This window comes from Panthera pardus, unplaced genomic scaffold (assembly GCF_024362965.1).
Source record: "Panthera pardus isolate Hobbes unplaced genomic scaffold, ASM2436296v1 HiC_scaffold_21, whole genome shotgun sequence".
In the NCBI taxonomy this organism is placed as follows: Eukaryota; Metazoa; Chordata; class Mammalia; order Carnivora; family Felidae; genus Panthera; species Panthera pardus.
The window spans coordinates 7,503,400-7,518,615 of record NW_026526777.1 but is presented as its reverse complement, the minus strand read 5'-3'; positions in this window follow the sequence as shown (position 1 = coordinate 7,518,615).

Here is a 15,216-nt window from a genome sequence, read left to right as displayed (position 1 = left end):
AGCATGGGACTGATAACTAGAGCAATTAAGTTCCACCTCTGGACCCATCGCTATTTAGGGGTGCAATATAATTCAATTTTCTCGTTTACAAAATGAGGTCCGGAGCCTAAATAACTTACTAGCTCCCTTCCAAATGTAAAATTATACATTTCAGGTTTTGAATTGTTAGTCTATCTTATGTTTCAGAGCAAGAACAGAATGATCCTTTACCCCCACTGTTATGACTGGCTGAGTTTTAATGTTTTTAAGTATTGGCTTTCTCACCTCTTCCTTGGAGACTCTGTTTCTCAGATTGATGGCTCCTGTATATAGGAACTTTTCCCTATACTGTACTTAATTGATGTTTTCTTTTCCTGCATTTAATCCCTGGACTCCTCCTCATGGTCTCTTGGACCTCTCTGAGCATTTTCTTCCCTTCTATGATGAGCTCTGTTGGCAATGAATATGTCACTCTCTCTTCAACTTTCCCCAGCCTTGTTCTCAATAAACACTCGTTTCCTGTCATCGCCCCTCATCAGCCAGGTCCTTACGCATTTTTCATGACTTCCTTTGTGTCCCTGTTCAAGGGAAGAGGCAATGAAGTTAGGACTAGAATGTAACCCCCTTCTCACCCCACCTCCCTTATTTTATTTTTTACAGGGAGAAGACAGCTTGTTGACTAGTGGAGGAGAGTGGATGTGAATTGTTGTTTATCCCTGCCTTCTGTTCCCAGGCCCTCTTGAAGAATTGTAATGTTCCTGGATCTTCTTTTATAGACTCTGCCTTTCTCAATCTCACCATCCTCTGGAGGACACCTCCTCTGCTTTCATGTCCCATCGAGACTTGGGGGAGTTCCCCCAGATCCTGCTCATGTGGAGTGAGAGGAAGATGGCCTTCTAGGCCTGTGCTGTCCAATATGGTGGCCACTAGCCACAGGTGGCTTCTAAGCACTTGAAATGTCACTCCTGGGACTGAGGAAATGAATTCTTAATTTTAATTCATTTTAGTTAATGTACATTTAAAACCTGACAGTCAATTCAGTTATTGGAAAACATTTGAGAATGTTTGTAACCTCTTGGGTAGGTGAATCTGCTTTTTCAACTATAAATTTTAGGAAATGTAAATAAAGCTCAAATATTACTGGTAAAAACTTAGCATTGGAAATGAGATGTTCTATAGTAAAGTATGCACAGGAATCCACACTTGATCTTAGCCAAAAGGCCGAGAAGCGATTGCACAGGAATCCAAAGAGTTTATATAAACAAAAGTAAAATATCTCATTAATAATTATGTGTATTACATGTTGAAATAATAGTATTTTGGACATAGAGGGTTAAATAAAATATTGTTGAGATTAATTGTTTCCACTGGACACTGTTGCTCTAGACAAAGCTCCTCTGGATTTCTGAATCTTATTTTTAACTTGCATTATTTAACAGGCTGAGTATCCTGAATACATTATTCCACGTAATTCTCACAACAACTATATATAAAATAGGTGTTCTCCTCCTTCTACAATTCAAAAAGAGGCTCAGAAAATGTACATAAATTTCTCAGTCTCAGTTATATTTAATAATAAGTGACAGAGCTGGATGTGAATTCATGAAAGCTTGGCTTATTCCACAGCCCATATTTGCATTTCACTTGTGTTGCCTCGGTCCTTGACATTCAGATTCTGATGCTTGTTTGTCTCGAACCCATTTCTGATGCCCCTGAGTCTATCAGATGTCCGCTCCAACAGCTAAAATAGTAAGAATCTCGCTTTCTTGTAGCTTATAAAGCTTTTTACACTCATAATCACATTTGATCTTTGTTCATTTAGTGAATGAAGAAGGAGACGTGCAACACAGTCAGGACAAGAATCCAAGATTTCTTTTTCTTTCCTCTTATCAAGAACTAATGAGGCAATAGGGTATATGTGGAGGCAAAGAAGGTTGAAAGCATCAGAAAGGCCAGATTGAAGGCAGGAAAGTGAAAAATGAAAAGATTACTAACAGAGGTGGGAAGACTTTCTTACCGGTGTTTCAGGACCTACATGTAAGGAGGCGAGAGTATCAGTCCCACCTCATTTCTCTCCTGAGGCTTCACAGGTGACTATTTGGCAAATGTTTTAAATGGACTTTGTAGATGCTAGTATTTTTCAACCTGCAGGTCGAGACCCACTAATGGGTTATGAAATCCTATCGGTGGTTCACATTGAGTAGTTTTAAGAGCAAAATAGAGTACGATAGAAAATACCCTAGTGTATCTCGTGTAAGAAGGGTAAATATCGCTTGATGGCATTCTACCTTCCTTTATGTGTGTACAAGTGTGTGTGTTGCCACAGCAATTGTGTTTCTTAATCTGAGTGATGGTGGGGGGAGGGGGAAGGTGGAAAACACAGCTATGTGCCACCGGGAGGATCATAGCCATACATTATGCTGCACCAACACGATACCAACAATGCAGTGGGTTCTTGCTTCCAGTAAACCTTCTGACTGTACTGGATCAATCAAGCTTACTGCCTCGGCCAATTTCACAAGGCATAGAATTGTCTCAATTGGTCCAAGAAGGTGTCAGTCAGGATGATATACAGTCAATTACATAAGTCCACACCTTGAGTTAGCATTTCAATATATAGCCTCCTCTACTCCCCCCAGATGACTTCATCATCATTATTTTTTACCTTCTGAAATTAAAAAAAAAAAAATTAAACACTTTAGGCAACAGCTCTGGGTACGGGCCACATCAGTGGATGAATAGTGGGAAGGATTTTACACAGCAAAAGATGTGCATGCATTTATTCATCTGGCGCTTACTAAGTACTTTTGCCGGGCAAAAGTTAACTCAATGTGTTGTGAAGTGACAAAGAGCAACCAATGAAGACAGTGCATGCAAAGTTCTTACCCACGCACAGAACCAGCTCGTCTGGACACGGCATGGCTTCTCTGAGAGACAAATCTTTAAGCAAGGATCAGAGGTAAATTTGCCAAGAGCCATGTTGGTAAAGACATGGGAAAAAAAGCTCAACCGGATGGGGTAAAGAAGGAGCTAAAAAAAAAAAAAAAAAAAAAAAAAAGATGCCGTGGACACAGTGTAACACCTCTTTGGAGAAGTCTGGTTTTCAAGAGGAGGAAGGAGAATAGACAAAATTGAATAGAAAAGTTTGATCAAAAGAGATACTGTTTTGGTTTTGTATATTTAGATGGGAAAGGCGTGATCAATTTTTAATGGCTATTGGGAAATTTCTAAGAGAGAGCATATGCCTGACCATTTCCACTTATCCAAGTCTGATGTATTCTTTGAAGGCCTAGAGCATAAATCATCTCCTGTGTAGCATCCTTGGGCCCCCTCAGCGCTCCCCCACCACCCCCTTCCCCACCTGACAATGTATTCCCTTCAGAGCTCCCGGGACTTACATATAGTATTTGAATATGTATTCACTATGGAAGTAAAGGCTTTCTTCTGCATATTTCCTTCAGTTTCTATTCTGTCTCCGTAATCAGGTTGTGGGTTTCTTGAGAGGAAGGACTCTATCTTGGTCAGCTGTGCTGCTCACCAATACAGCATGCTTGGGGCGCCTGGGTGGCTCAGTCGGTTAAGCGTCCGACTTCGGCCCAGGTCATGGTCTCACATTTTGTGAGTTCGAGCCCCGCGTCAGGCTCTGTGCTGACAGCTGGGAGCCCGGAGCCTGCTTCGGATTCTGGATCTCCCTCTCTCTCTGCACCCCACCCCCAGCTCATGCTCACTCTCTCTCTGTGTCAAAAATAAATAAACTTTAAAAAAAAAAAAAAGAAAGAAAGAAATACAGCATGCCCTCAGTAACTGTGTTCATTGAGCAGGAGAGCCTCCTGAGAGCAGAGGGAAAACACTGAGCCGGAAGCAAAAAAGTAAAAAGTGCCCTTACCCACCTTGCCTCCTGTCTCTCTTACATTCAGAAACATTACCATCCCCTTTCCTTTAAGGACTTTCGTGATTAAAATCAGCAACAAACCCAGAAGCTGTCAGGTGGCCCAGGCAAAACTAATTCCTCAAAATTGTTTCGTCAGGACTGCACTATGGTTTTTAAACTTGTGAATAAGTTGTCAATATTTAAATACAGGGGATTTCACATTCAATTTAGGTATCCGGCTTTTTTCTTTATTATTTTTTTAAATGTTTATTTTTGAGACAGTGTGAGTAGGGGAGGGGCAGAGAGGGAGGAGGACAGAGGATCCGAAGCAGGCTCTGGGCTCTGAGCTGTCAGCACAGAGCCCAATGCAGGGCTCGAACCCCTGAACCCTGAGATCACGACCTGAGCTGAAGTCAGAAACTCAACCAACTGAGCCACCCAGGCGCCCCTATGGTTCCTGCTTCTTTAAAAAAATCAGAACATTCAGCCATATTGGCACTAATTTCCTACCTGGCAACAAGGTGGTTAAGCTGAATAGGAGTCGCTCAGTTCAGGCAGGACTTTATATCTCTATTGGCCAAGCATCCCTGGCTCTTACCAGTTCTGCCTGGCTTACACACCAAGTAAATATAAAGTCATAAGGTCACTTGACTTGATTTGGCTCGGTTGGTATTAAATGTCATATTTGAAATAGCCAGGATGACTGCTTCTCAAAATGGTCACTTTAGGAATCATGATATAGTCCTCCCCAATGCTGTCCTTGTTTCCAATGTTTTGTAACCTGCCTTCAGAGCATTGCAAAACAAAACAAAATAAAATTTAAAAGAAATGGTTATGTTTTATAGCCAGGCAGTTTTGCTGCTTTTTAAAACCTCATTGTGAAACAGAGAAATCTTAATCTTAACAGCCTTCTTATTCACCTCCCTCAGTATGTAAAGCATTTTGACTATTCTGTGAAACCTAAACACAGTCTTCACCAGACTGACCACTCAGACCGCTGCAGACAAGGTGCTGTGAATGTCCTGGAGTCAATTCCCCCCCCAAAAAAGGTCTCGAAACATCTCTGAGCAAGGCCAGTATCGGAACAAGGGTGGCACAGACTCTATTACCAGGAGACCCTAACGTATATAGCTGTTGCATGTTTCCTAAAAACAAAGCACATCCATTTACAACCAAACCCATATATTTCTGTAGTAGCAATGGGAACATTTGTTTTTCTTCAATACTTAAAAGGGGAGGGAAAAAGAAGAACCTACTCGCCTTCTCATATCTCTTCTTCATTCCGTCATGAAGCTGAAGATAAAACTCTCCCTCGTTCCCCAGCCTCCACCCCTGCAAGAAAAAAAAGAAATGGGTCCATATATTACTTAAACAACCCTGCTATAATTATAGACAGTCCAGGTGTGAATTACTCGGGGCCCAGACAGTCTGGGGAGCCGCTAGCTGCCTGTATCACGGTTTTGTTTGTGTGGTTTGAAAACGTTGATATCAAGCGGTAACCAGCCCTAATACCTCTCGACGTTCCATCGCTGATAAACTTGGTAATGGATTTCTTCTCTCTCTCAACATTTCATAGGTGTCGCCCAGGCTGCCAATGAAAGCGAAATGTGCTCTGTGTTTCTGTCTCTCTCTTTTTTTTTTTTTTTTTTTTTTTACCTTGTTCCTTTTTAAGTTATAGTCACTGGAGAGGCTTGATAAGTTTCTCTCTTATCTCACTAAGACATCTGAGACTGATCCATAGTAACTGAATAATCAATTAATTCTCCTGCAGAGTTCCATTTACATAATGAAAATGTGACGCGCTGATATTTTATACAAGTCGTTTTTGGTCGTCTAGACTGATAATATATTGTGTATTGATTGAGGGGGAAAGCCTAATGGATCTTCTGTTGTTGAAGTTGCAAAATTACAATTAAAGTAAAATGACAGAAGCAACCATCTATTGGATTCATATCTATATATCTCTCTTTAATATAGGATTCTAAACGTCTGGGCCTGAGTAAGACTTTGCTCTCACTTGAGCAAAAAGGGCACATAAATGTGTGGCTGCTCGTGTTCCCATTGCTAGGGCCAAAATCAATACAATACTGTTTGCAAAGTAACCAACATGCAAGGCCGAATCCTGTGTCCTCTGCATGCCCAAGGCACCTGAACTTTAACCACACCTCCCTGTGGACACAGTGGTCTCTTAACCTGGGGAAAGGAAAGAATTTGAGTAGATCTTAGACCAGAGGTAAGAGACTGACCTGTGTAGTCCTCTAGGGAAAAGAAAATTTTGTTCGTAGCCCCATTTATCTGCCTTCATATATCTACAGAGCCAGATTATCACTGAGGATTCTCCTTGCATTCCTACAAGAGAAACACAGTAAAGTGTGAAGGTTAGGCTCATGGCTCATGGGCGCTGAAGGTCATTGTTTCACACTCCTACCTCCATTGCTGAATAACTGTGAGTGGTGTCGGTTACTTGACTTCTTTGAGCCCTAGTTTTCTCATCTGTAAACAGACATGATATTAAAGTGCACCCCACGGTGGTGGCGTCAGAATTAAATCAGCTCATACTTGTTGGGTCCCCAGAATAAGGTCTGTCCTATAGCAAATGCACAATTGAGTCGTTTATGATTACCAGCAAGTCCGTGAAGAAAAGCATCATGGTCCTGAGCCTCCAAGTCAGGGAATTTCATTGAATTGGGGAGCACTAAGGCATGCCTAAACAGGTGATTCCAAAGAATAAAGCTGGAGCACAAGGAATTGGTAGCTATTTGTTCAAACACGTGCGTGAAGATTATGTTTATTATCCTTTTTGAAAAATTTTCTCTGTATTTTCTAATATGTTCATAATGGCCATGAATTATTTTATACTCTTCAAAAAATGCAATTATTTCCACTTTGAAGGGGAGAAGGAAACGGTTCCTACCCTGTGGTTCTGCGTTTTGTTCCCACCACATCATATGGTATTTCTTCTTCTTGAAATGTGTCCAACATGTCTACTCATCATGACTTCACTAAATAACAACTTCCCCAGATTTGGGGATGCCTTCAAAACAGGGCCCCTTTGACAAATAAGGGGTAAGTCATGCTATTACATCTTTATGTTCATAGATGTTCCATTTGCCCATGGCCCTTTCACCCCTCCCCCCCCCATCACAAAGAAACACACATACACACACACACACACACACACACACACCAAAAAACCACCTCACAGATGAAAAACTGGTGGCACTGTTTTAATTTCCTTCTTTCATGGGCAAGGCCCAGAGCAAACGCAGAAGTGGGAGCAGGCTCCACAGCCCCTAAGGTACTAATAAACATGCTTGAGAATTAATCAGTCCCCTTCATCCTGTAATGGGACGAGGCAGCCTTGGAGTTTGCTCATCTCTGAAAGCAGGGAATGCCTTTGAAGAGCAGGTGTGGAGTAGAACTGACTAGGAAATGAAAATTGAGTCAATACACAAAGCCCAGAAAGTTCAACACAGCAACCAACAGGAAAGATAAAAACATCCACCTCCTATAAGCTCCTTTTAGCCTGTGTGTGTACTCAGCTCTGAACTCTGCCATTAAGAAAAATGGCTTGGCATGTGAAAAAGGAAGAGGAAGCTATCCAACCTTTGTTTCTTGATGGTTCATTAATTACCCTTTCTGACAATGGAGTATGAACTCAAGGTGTTCAGAAAGTTGAGTTAAAATTAGCTTTGGTGGTGGGCCTAACTGCATTTTCTTCCCAAGGAAAGGAACACTCCGTGAAGATAAGAACACAGCCTACACTAGACCATGCATCTTTGCAACTCAGTAAAAATGTATGCAGACACCTGGAATGCCCAAGGTAAAAATAAATTGGAGCCTATTATTTGACACTTAGTATTTATTACTGGCTTTGTGCCCTAATTAATCACCGTTAATAACACTTTATATGCACAACTGGTCTTAATCCATATATGGTCTTAATTCTCAAATGTTGCAAACATCATGAAGCATATAGTCTTAGTGTTAATGTCATCGTGTGAGGAAACAAACAAACAAAATTAACTAATAACTTCTCTTGATCTTGTGCCTAACAATGAACTCCAATGAAATTCCTTCTGAAGAAAGGACATAATGGCATATAACAAAGATCTGGTAGATTTAGGATTCTGCACCAATTGGGTAATCTTTGGAGGTCAGGGACCAACTCAGAAGCCACGAGGATAAAGGGACTGTGCCAGAGGGTCCAGGCTATCAAAAAGACACCTAGTGCCTTCCCCGGAGTGATATCCCAGGGAGACAATCCCAGAAGTGACAATGACGTTTTAATGGCTTTAGTTACAGTTCTTCCCGGCCCTCAGAGAAAACACTTTTCTCCCCCCAGAGAACTTAAAAAAAAAAATTTCTGAGCACATGGAAATTAAATGTAAAATAATAGTAAGTGGGATATTTTCTTTGGCTCTGGAATTAGGGAATAGGCTTCAAACTTGTGGGGGGGGGGGCAAAGAGATGATAAATAACCCATATTCTTTTTTTAAGTTTATTTATTTATTTTGAGAGAGAGAGGGAGAGAGCAAGGGAGGGGCAGAGAGAGAGGGAGAGGGAAAATCCCAAGCAGGCTCTGCACACTATCAGTGCAGAGCCTGATGCAAGGTTCCATCCCACAAACCGTGTGACCATGACATGAGCCAAAATCAAGAGTCAGACAATTAACCAACTGAGCCATCCAGGCATCCTAACCTATATTCTAAAGAAATCTGCCAATAACTGATCTAAACAGTACTCACAGGGCTTCTTAAGAGCCAACAATCAACTCAATTGAAATGTGTCAGTCTGGCTTTTTTTCTGCCTTGTCATTAAAGAAGGGTAGGAAGGGGTATTTTTGCCTACCAAAAGCCAAGTGAAGCAAACTCCAAATATAGCCATGTCGACAAGAAAGGGCATGAGACATCTCAGTGTCTGGATGGATGGTTGCACGGGCGTTGGATTTGCAACATGTGACCTGCACCTACTTAAACGGAGGGACGAGGAATTGAGGAGAGAAGAAACCAGGGAGCAGCCATGTTTAGCTTCCCCCTGACCAAGTGGACCCAAAGAAAGAACTTGCTGGAGTTCCCTTGCCAACACCCTACTGGCCACCGGTGGAGAGCAGCCCAGAGCTGTGAAGTATATCCCTGTCCATGAGGGCTGAGGGGTTGGAAGAAGCCAGAACCAAGAAAGTTCCCTCACCTCAGGGAACTCTGCAGAGGAGGTTCTTCCCCATGGGTCCCACACGTGCTACACAGAGACTCCACTTCTGTCCATTCGTCATCTAGGGGGATCAGTGACAACCAATAAAGAGGTTTAATAAGAATACAGTTGCCCTTTAAATTACTATGAAATAGAAGCTTTAAAACTGACTCCAAAAAACTTAAAAAAGAAAATCTTGGAAGAGATCAAAAGCCAACAGATTCCCCCTGAAATAATAAGGACATAACACTATAAAAATATAAAAATAGTTTGATGTGTATACCGGCAATGGGTCAAATCAGCTCTATAAGTTGGTTACACAGATGGTTTGTACATAAAGCCTTATACTGGGATCGAGACTCGAACACAGACCATTGGCTTCAAACCTGGAGCCTGCTCTACTCTATTGAACTGCTGCCTCTCCCCAATCCCAAATAATTCACCCTGTCTTCTCTAAGGAAGGAAATGACACGAGTGGAAAAATATATCAGTTACCTTCACAATACTTTTATTTTCAGAACCTCTTTAAAATCACCACCTCCTCCAACCTGTTTCATCAGATTTTAAGACATGTGCTTGTAGTGACTGAGTAAGATTCAAAACAGATGGGGTTTGGGATGGGGACACGGCCCCACTGTGCCTATCAACTTAATAAATGCAGTTATCCGCATCAGCCAGGTCCAGAGGCCAGCCAGTCCCTGAAGTCTGCTGAGTCAGACCCAGCACATCTAATAAAAGGGATTGAAAAATAATGCTTGAAGCTGCTCTGGTTCGCATGAGTAAATTGTGAGGACACCCCATACGTTAAGAAGAACCATTCATTTCCATAATACAATAGGATCATCTCCACTGACCGCCCCCCTCACCCCCGCTCTGAGGACAGAAACTTGCCTTGGGTCCTCAGGACCCTGATAAAGAGAGGCTCAAAGGAGTTGACAATCGACAACACTGAACCCTGTACCCTCACCCTCACAAGATTTTCTGCTAACTTATCTCTGAATTTTCTGGTTTCTTGATTTCCATCCATTGGGTCAGTAGAGAAGGCTGAGATCCACTCCCTTTTGTGGAGTATATACTTAGACTAGCATTGTGGTTTCCATTTCTAAACTTTCCTATAATTCTTCGATCTTCAAGGAGTGAGCTCATGCCTACCAGCAAGGTCTAGATCCATCCTAGCCTAATAATCTCATGGGTATAACTGAGGGAATTGAAAATGTGTTCCCTTTCACAACACCCCTCAAGGTCATTGCCATTCTCCCAAGCATATTCTCAGTCATTCAGACAGGAACCTATAGTCTGTCACCCAATCCTATTTTGTTGGCTGCATATCTTACATACTTTCTGTCTCGTAAGCACTGAGCTATTTCACACTTGATGCTTTGGTTTCTCTGATCTAGACTATTGCTACAACCTCCTAAGTCATTCTAATTTCATGTAATAACATTCAAGAAATTTATTTGCTGAACACGATAAGCTCTGGAGACATGATATCAATGTGACGCAAGCTCTACCCCCAGGTAGCTTACAATCCAATAGAGTAGAGCTAATGTGGAAAGATATTTGGGGGTCAATTCAATGAGGAAGTCGTTAAGGGGACACTGTAGTAAATCTGGAAAGGAAAAGGCTGGTCATCAAGGGCAGCTAAGATCTTTGTCATATAAAGAGAATTGCATGAGAGAGAGAAAGAGAGAGAGAGTGTGGGGTCGGGGGGAGAGAGAACAGCATATATCCAATTCAAAGAATGAGACAAGGAGAGAACTGAACTGAAATAAAGAGCAATGAATGACATTGATGGCTCCAAGGGTTGAACGCACAACTGGAGAAGTGTTTGTATCTGGCAGGAGTAGGCCAGGCAGGACTGATTCTGTGAGCAACAGGAATCTTCAGCTAGACCATGGGACACGTGCCTGGATCAGAAGCAGGAACAGCAGTAGTGACTTCAAAAGATAGTTTCAGGCTGGACAGTTTTAGCAGGTTATAATCGTTAACTTTTTGTGTGGACAGAGTTTTCATAAAGCTTTAACATTATCAGGAGCCAGCATTATCTGTAAGTAATAACCATTAGAAGGGAATGTTAAATAAGCATAACGGCTTCTTTCTAATTAGGATATCACTTTCCCATAGGTTTGGTTATACTTGGTAAATTAGGCATAGAAGAATATAATTCAAAGGAAGCAGTTTTCTTCATGATTAAGTTAAAAAGCCTATAACATAACTCCTGTTGTTCTCCCAACATATGTCCTGTGATATAATCTCGTTAGGAGAAGCAGGTTTACGTGAGTCTCTACCTCAGAGATCTAGTGGATGTGTTATACCATGATATCTAAACATTGCTGAACAATCTGTAAAAACCCGAGGCTCTCAGGAGTCATGCGGATTAGTGAAACCTCCACATACAGCACAACATCTCAGGAGGAACAGTTCACATAAGAGACATTGCAGATCTGTGTGTTTGTTGTGGCAGCTTTCTGGATCCAACACAATCAGTGTTCCGTGATGGGGGAAGGTGTGTCAATGTGCCTGAAAGGCCATGGGGACTAGTCGGCCCTGCCCACAGGCCATACTGAATCACGGCAAGACCAAGATCCTTGAGGCCTTTCAGCTGAGAGCAATGGAACTTAGCTCTGCTTTACCTGTGACGGTTCACATTTCTGGATATTGTCGTGGGCGGTAGTATTGGTTGTTGGTAGCTGACAAGATGGACTTTGTCCATGAGAAAACTCATCAGCCACACGCAGGGGCTGGGAGCTAAGTTATGCGCTTAATTATAATAGTTAGCATTTATTAAACACTTTAAATGTGTCAGACACCATTCATAACACCTTCCAATGATCAGGCCTGTCAGTGGGTGTCTGGCTTGAGAACCTGTACAAATGCCTCATGGATTGGAATCACCAAAGAAGTCAACTGGACTACCACACAGTCAATTCCGTCTCATGCTTAATAAGGTTTGAACTAGTAGACATTAGCAGTGGCCAGGGTTATCACATAATGGAATCAGTGAGGGGGAGTACGAGTTTTGGAAGCTGACTGCCCAGGGTTTGAACCCTGATCGTGCTATGTGCTCTCATTTTCAGGACCATAATAATTAACCTCGTCCGCCATTTTTTTAATTAATTAATTTTTTTTTGAGAGAGAGAGAGAGAGTGCACGAGAGCAGCATGAGTGGGGAAAGGGCAGAGAGAGGGAGAGAATCCCAAGCAGGCTCCGCGCCCAGCTCGATCTCATGACCAATTGTGAGATCATGACCTGAGCCAAAATCAAGAGTCAGACACTTAACCAACTGAGCCACCCAGGCGCCCCCAGTCCGACGTTTAATCACTTGGTTAATTTCTTTGTATATTAATAATACATACTGTCATAAAACCAGTAAGCCGTGATTAAAAAAAAAACACAATGGCTTTGAATAGAACTGATAATATTGTTTTGAGAACTTCTTTGAGTATCTTTTTATTCCACAACATTGTTTCCTCAGGTGAGAAAGATTGGCAGCATTATAAAATATTCCCAGCTTAAAATACACCTCGTGACTTTTGTAACTATACTCCTATGTAACAGTGGAATATAGTAAAAAAAAAAAAAAAATTGTAAACAACATTTAGAATGTAGAGCTTTTCTTGAAAAACGAGGTCAGACTAACACTCAAAACCTCTGTGTCTTAGGACAGAAGTGGCTTGCCCTGTTAATGGACTCTACCATAATCTCACAGTTCTTGAATCTTGTAGAAGTAGTTTGGATGACAAACAGAATAGCGTCCATTGTTCCACTTCCAAATCAGTATGTATGAATACATACGAAACATATACAAATTCATTTTACCGTTTCTTCAAGGGTACTTTTTGAAATGGTATTTATGGGCTATTTTTCCGTCCCTAGACTCATTTATGTCCTACCATCTGCAAGGGTCTGTCTACTGTGTACTGATAATCTCTCTAAGCTACATCAGCAAAAACTGCTGATCGTTAGTGCTGGTGGGGAGCAAGGTTCTGATCCATACTCTGTCATTCACTTATTATTTGACCAGAGGTAAATCACCTCACCCACATTTCCCGGACTTTTAGATTTCTTATTTACAAAATGAGTTTTGAACAAAATCAGTTTTGCTTTTATTTTTCACAACGTGTCTTTGCTGGGGGCGGGGGCGGGGTGGAATCACAATAATGAGGGAGATAAAAGTTAACTGAAATCCCACCACTATTAATAATTTTGGCGACTATCTTTCTATCTCACATTTTGCACGTACATGACAGATGCACAGTTACACATGAACGGGACGTAGCTTGTGTTTATACCACAGACCCTAATTTTTTTATTTAAAAAAAGTTTTTAACTTTTATTTATTTTTGAGAGATTGAGAGAGAGAGAACGTGAGGTGGGGCGTGTGCGGAGAAATAGGGAGACAAAGAATCTGAAGCAGGCTGCAGGCTCTGAGCTGTCAGCACAGAGCCCAACACGGGGCTCGAACTCACAAACCATGAGATCACGACCTGAGCTGAAGTTGACGCTTAACCGACTGAGCCACCCAGGCGCCCTTCACAGACCATATTCTTTACACAGTGTTTTCCCCTTTATCTTCCTTTCCTCTCTGCTTCAATGCTCAACACTAACAACATGAACAACCCTCCAACTTTCATCATGCTCATATAAAAACATGCATCTACGATAAAATATATCTATATGGAGGACTTGCCTGATATTACGAAGTTTGGTGTTGCTAAAATATACTTGTTCTCAAGTAAAAATACATGCTGATAATTTCTCTAAGCTTCCTGGCACAGGACTACGTTAATCATCTTAATGACCACATAACCTGTCATCATACGGGTAGGCTACAATTCCATTTTCCTATCGATGAGCCTTTATTTGTTCTCGGTGTTTAGCAACAGAAAACGCTGCAATAAACATCCTCGTGTGTTCTTGTCCTCTCATTTCTGTGGGATAAATCCCCAGGAACAGGATTGCCGCATCAAAGAAAAAGTATATCGTCAGAACTTTCAAAAATACTGTAAGCATTTAATTTCACCAGCAACGTTTAAGAGCACTCCACGCCTGCTCGTCTAGCCAACTCATTTACATTTTTGCCAATGTGAGGGGTATAGAGTTGTTTTAATTTGCATCCTTCTGATGGCTAATGAGCTGGAGCATCTTTTCTACTGTTTGTTGGTTGCTTCAACTTGTTCTCCACAATCATGATTTTCCCAGGGGAAACACAAAGTCCCTCATATTCCTGGAGGCCACCGTGAGAAAAAAAGAGAGTGACCAAGATGACAGGGCATCAGGTCCCCTGCCCTTTCAACAGTAACAGTTTATGTGTCAGGTTCCTTCTGGGATTTGAGACATAAAATTCATTTGACAAGTACTAGACTAGACTAGATGCTTTTTTTAATGTTCCTTCCCTGAGATTTTAAAATAATCTTGTTTATTAATTTTATGTTATCATCACCATCACCATCACCATCATCATCCTATCTAGATTTGAAGCTAATTATGGACAGAATCTCCTTCTTATGCTCCGTCTGATCAAATCCCATAAAGACCATAGTTTTCACGCTTTGATACGAATAGGAATTATCCAGAGAATTTGTTAAAAGTGTGGCTACTCAGATGCCAACGCCAGAGATTGATTCAGAAATTGCTGGGGTGGGCTTTACAAGTCTCTACGTTAACAAGCACATTAGGAGATTGTCACACAGATTGCCCAATCACCATACTTTGGCCAATAAGTGAGTGTTCAACACACGCTTGGAGGTTAGTCGATTCCCCTAAACCAGCATCGGATGCTCCTTAGGTCTACGTGCTGTGGTGAAGTTATATAAGTATCGGCACTAAAAAGTTTATTTAAAAGTTTAGACTCCAGGGGCACCTGGGTGGCTCAGTTGGTTGAACGTCCGACTTCGGCTCAGGTCATGATCTCACCACTCGTGAGTTCAAGCCCCGCGCTGGGCTCTGTGCTGACAGCTCAGAGCCTGAGGCCTGTTCAGATTCTGTGACTCTGTCTCTCTCTCTGTCCCTCCCCTGCTCACTCTCTCTCTCTCTCTCAAAAATAAATAAACATTTTTTTTTTTTTAAAGCAAACTCTTAAAAGTTTAGACTTGGGGACACTTCGGCCTTTGAAGTCCAGTTAACCTCTTGCAAAATGGGAGAAAATCTTCACTTCCTGTGGGCAGGTGGGAGGT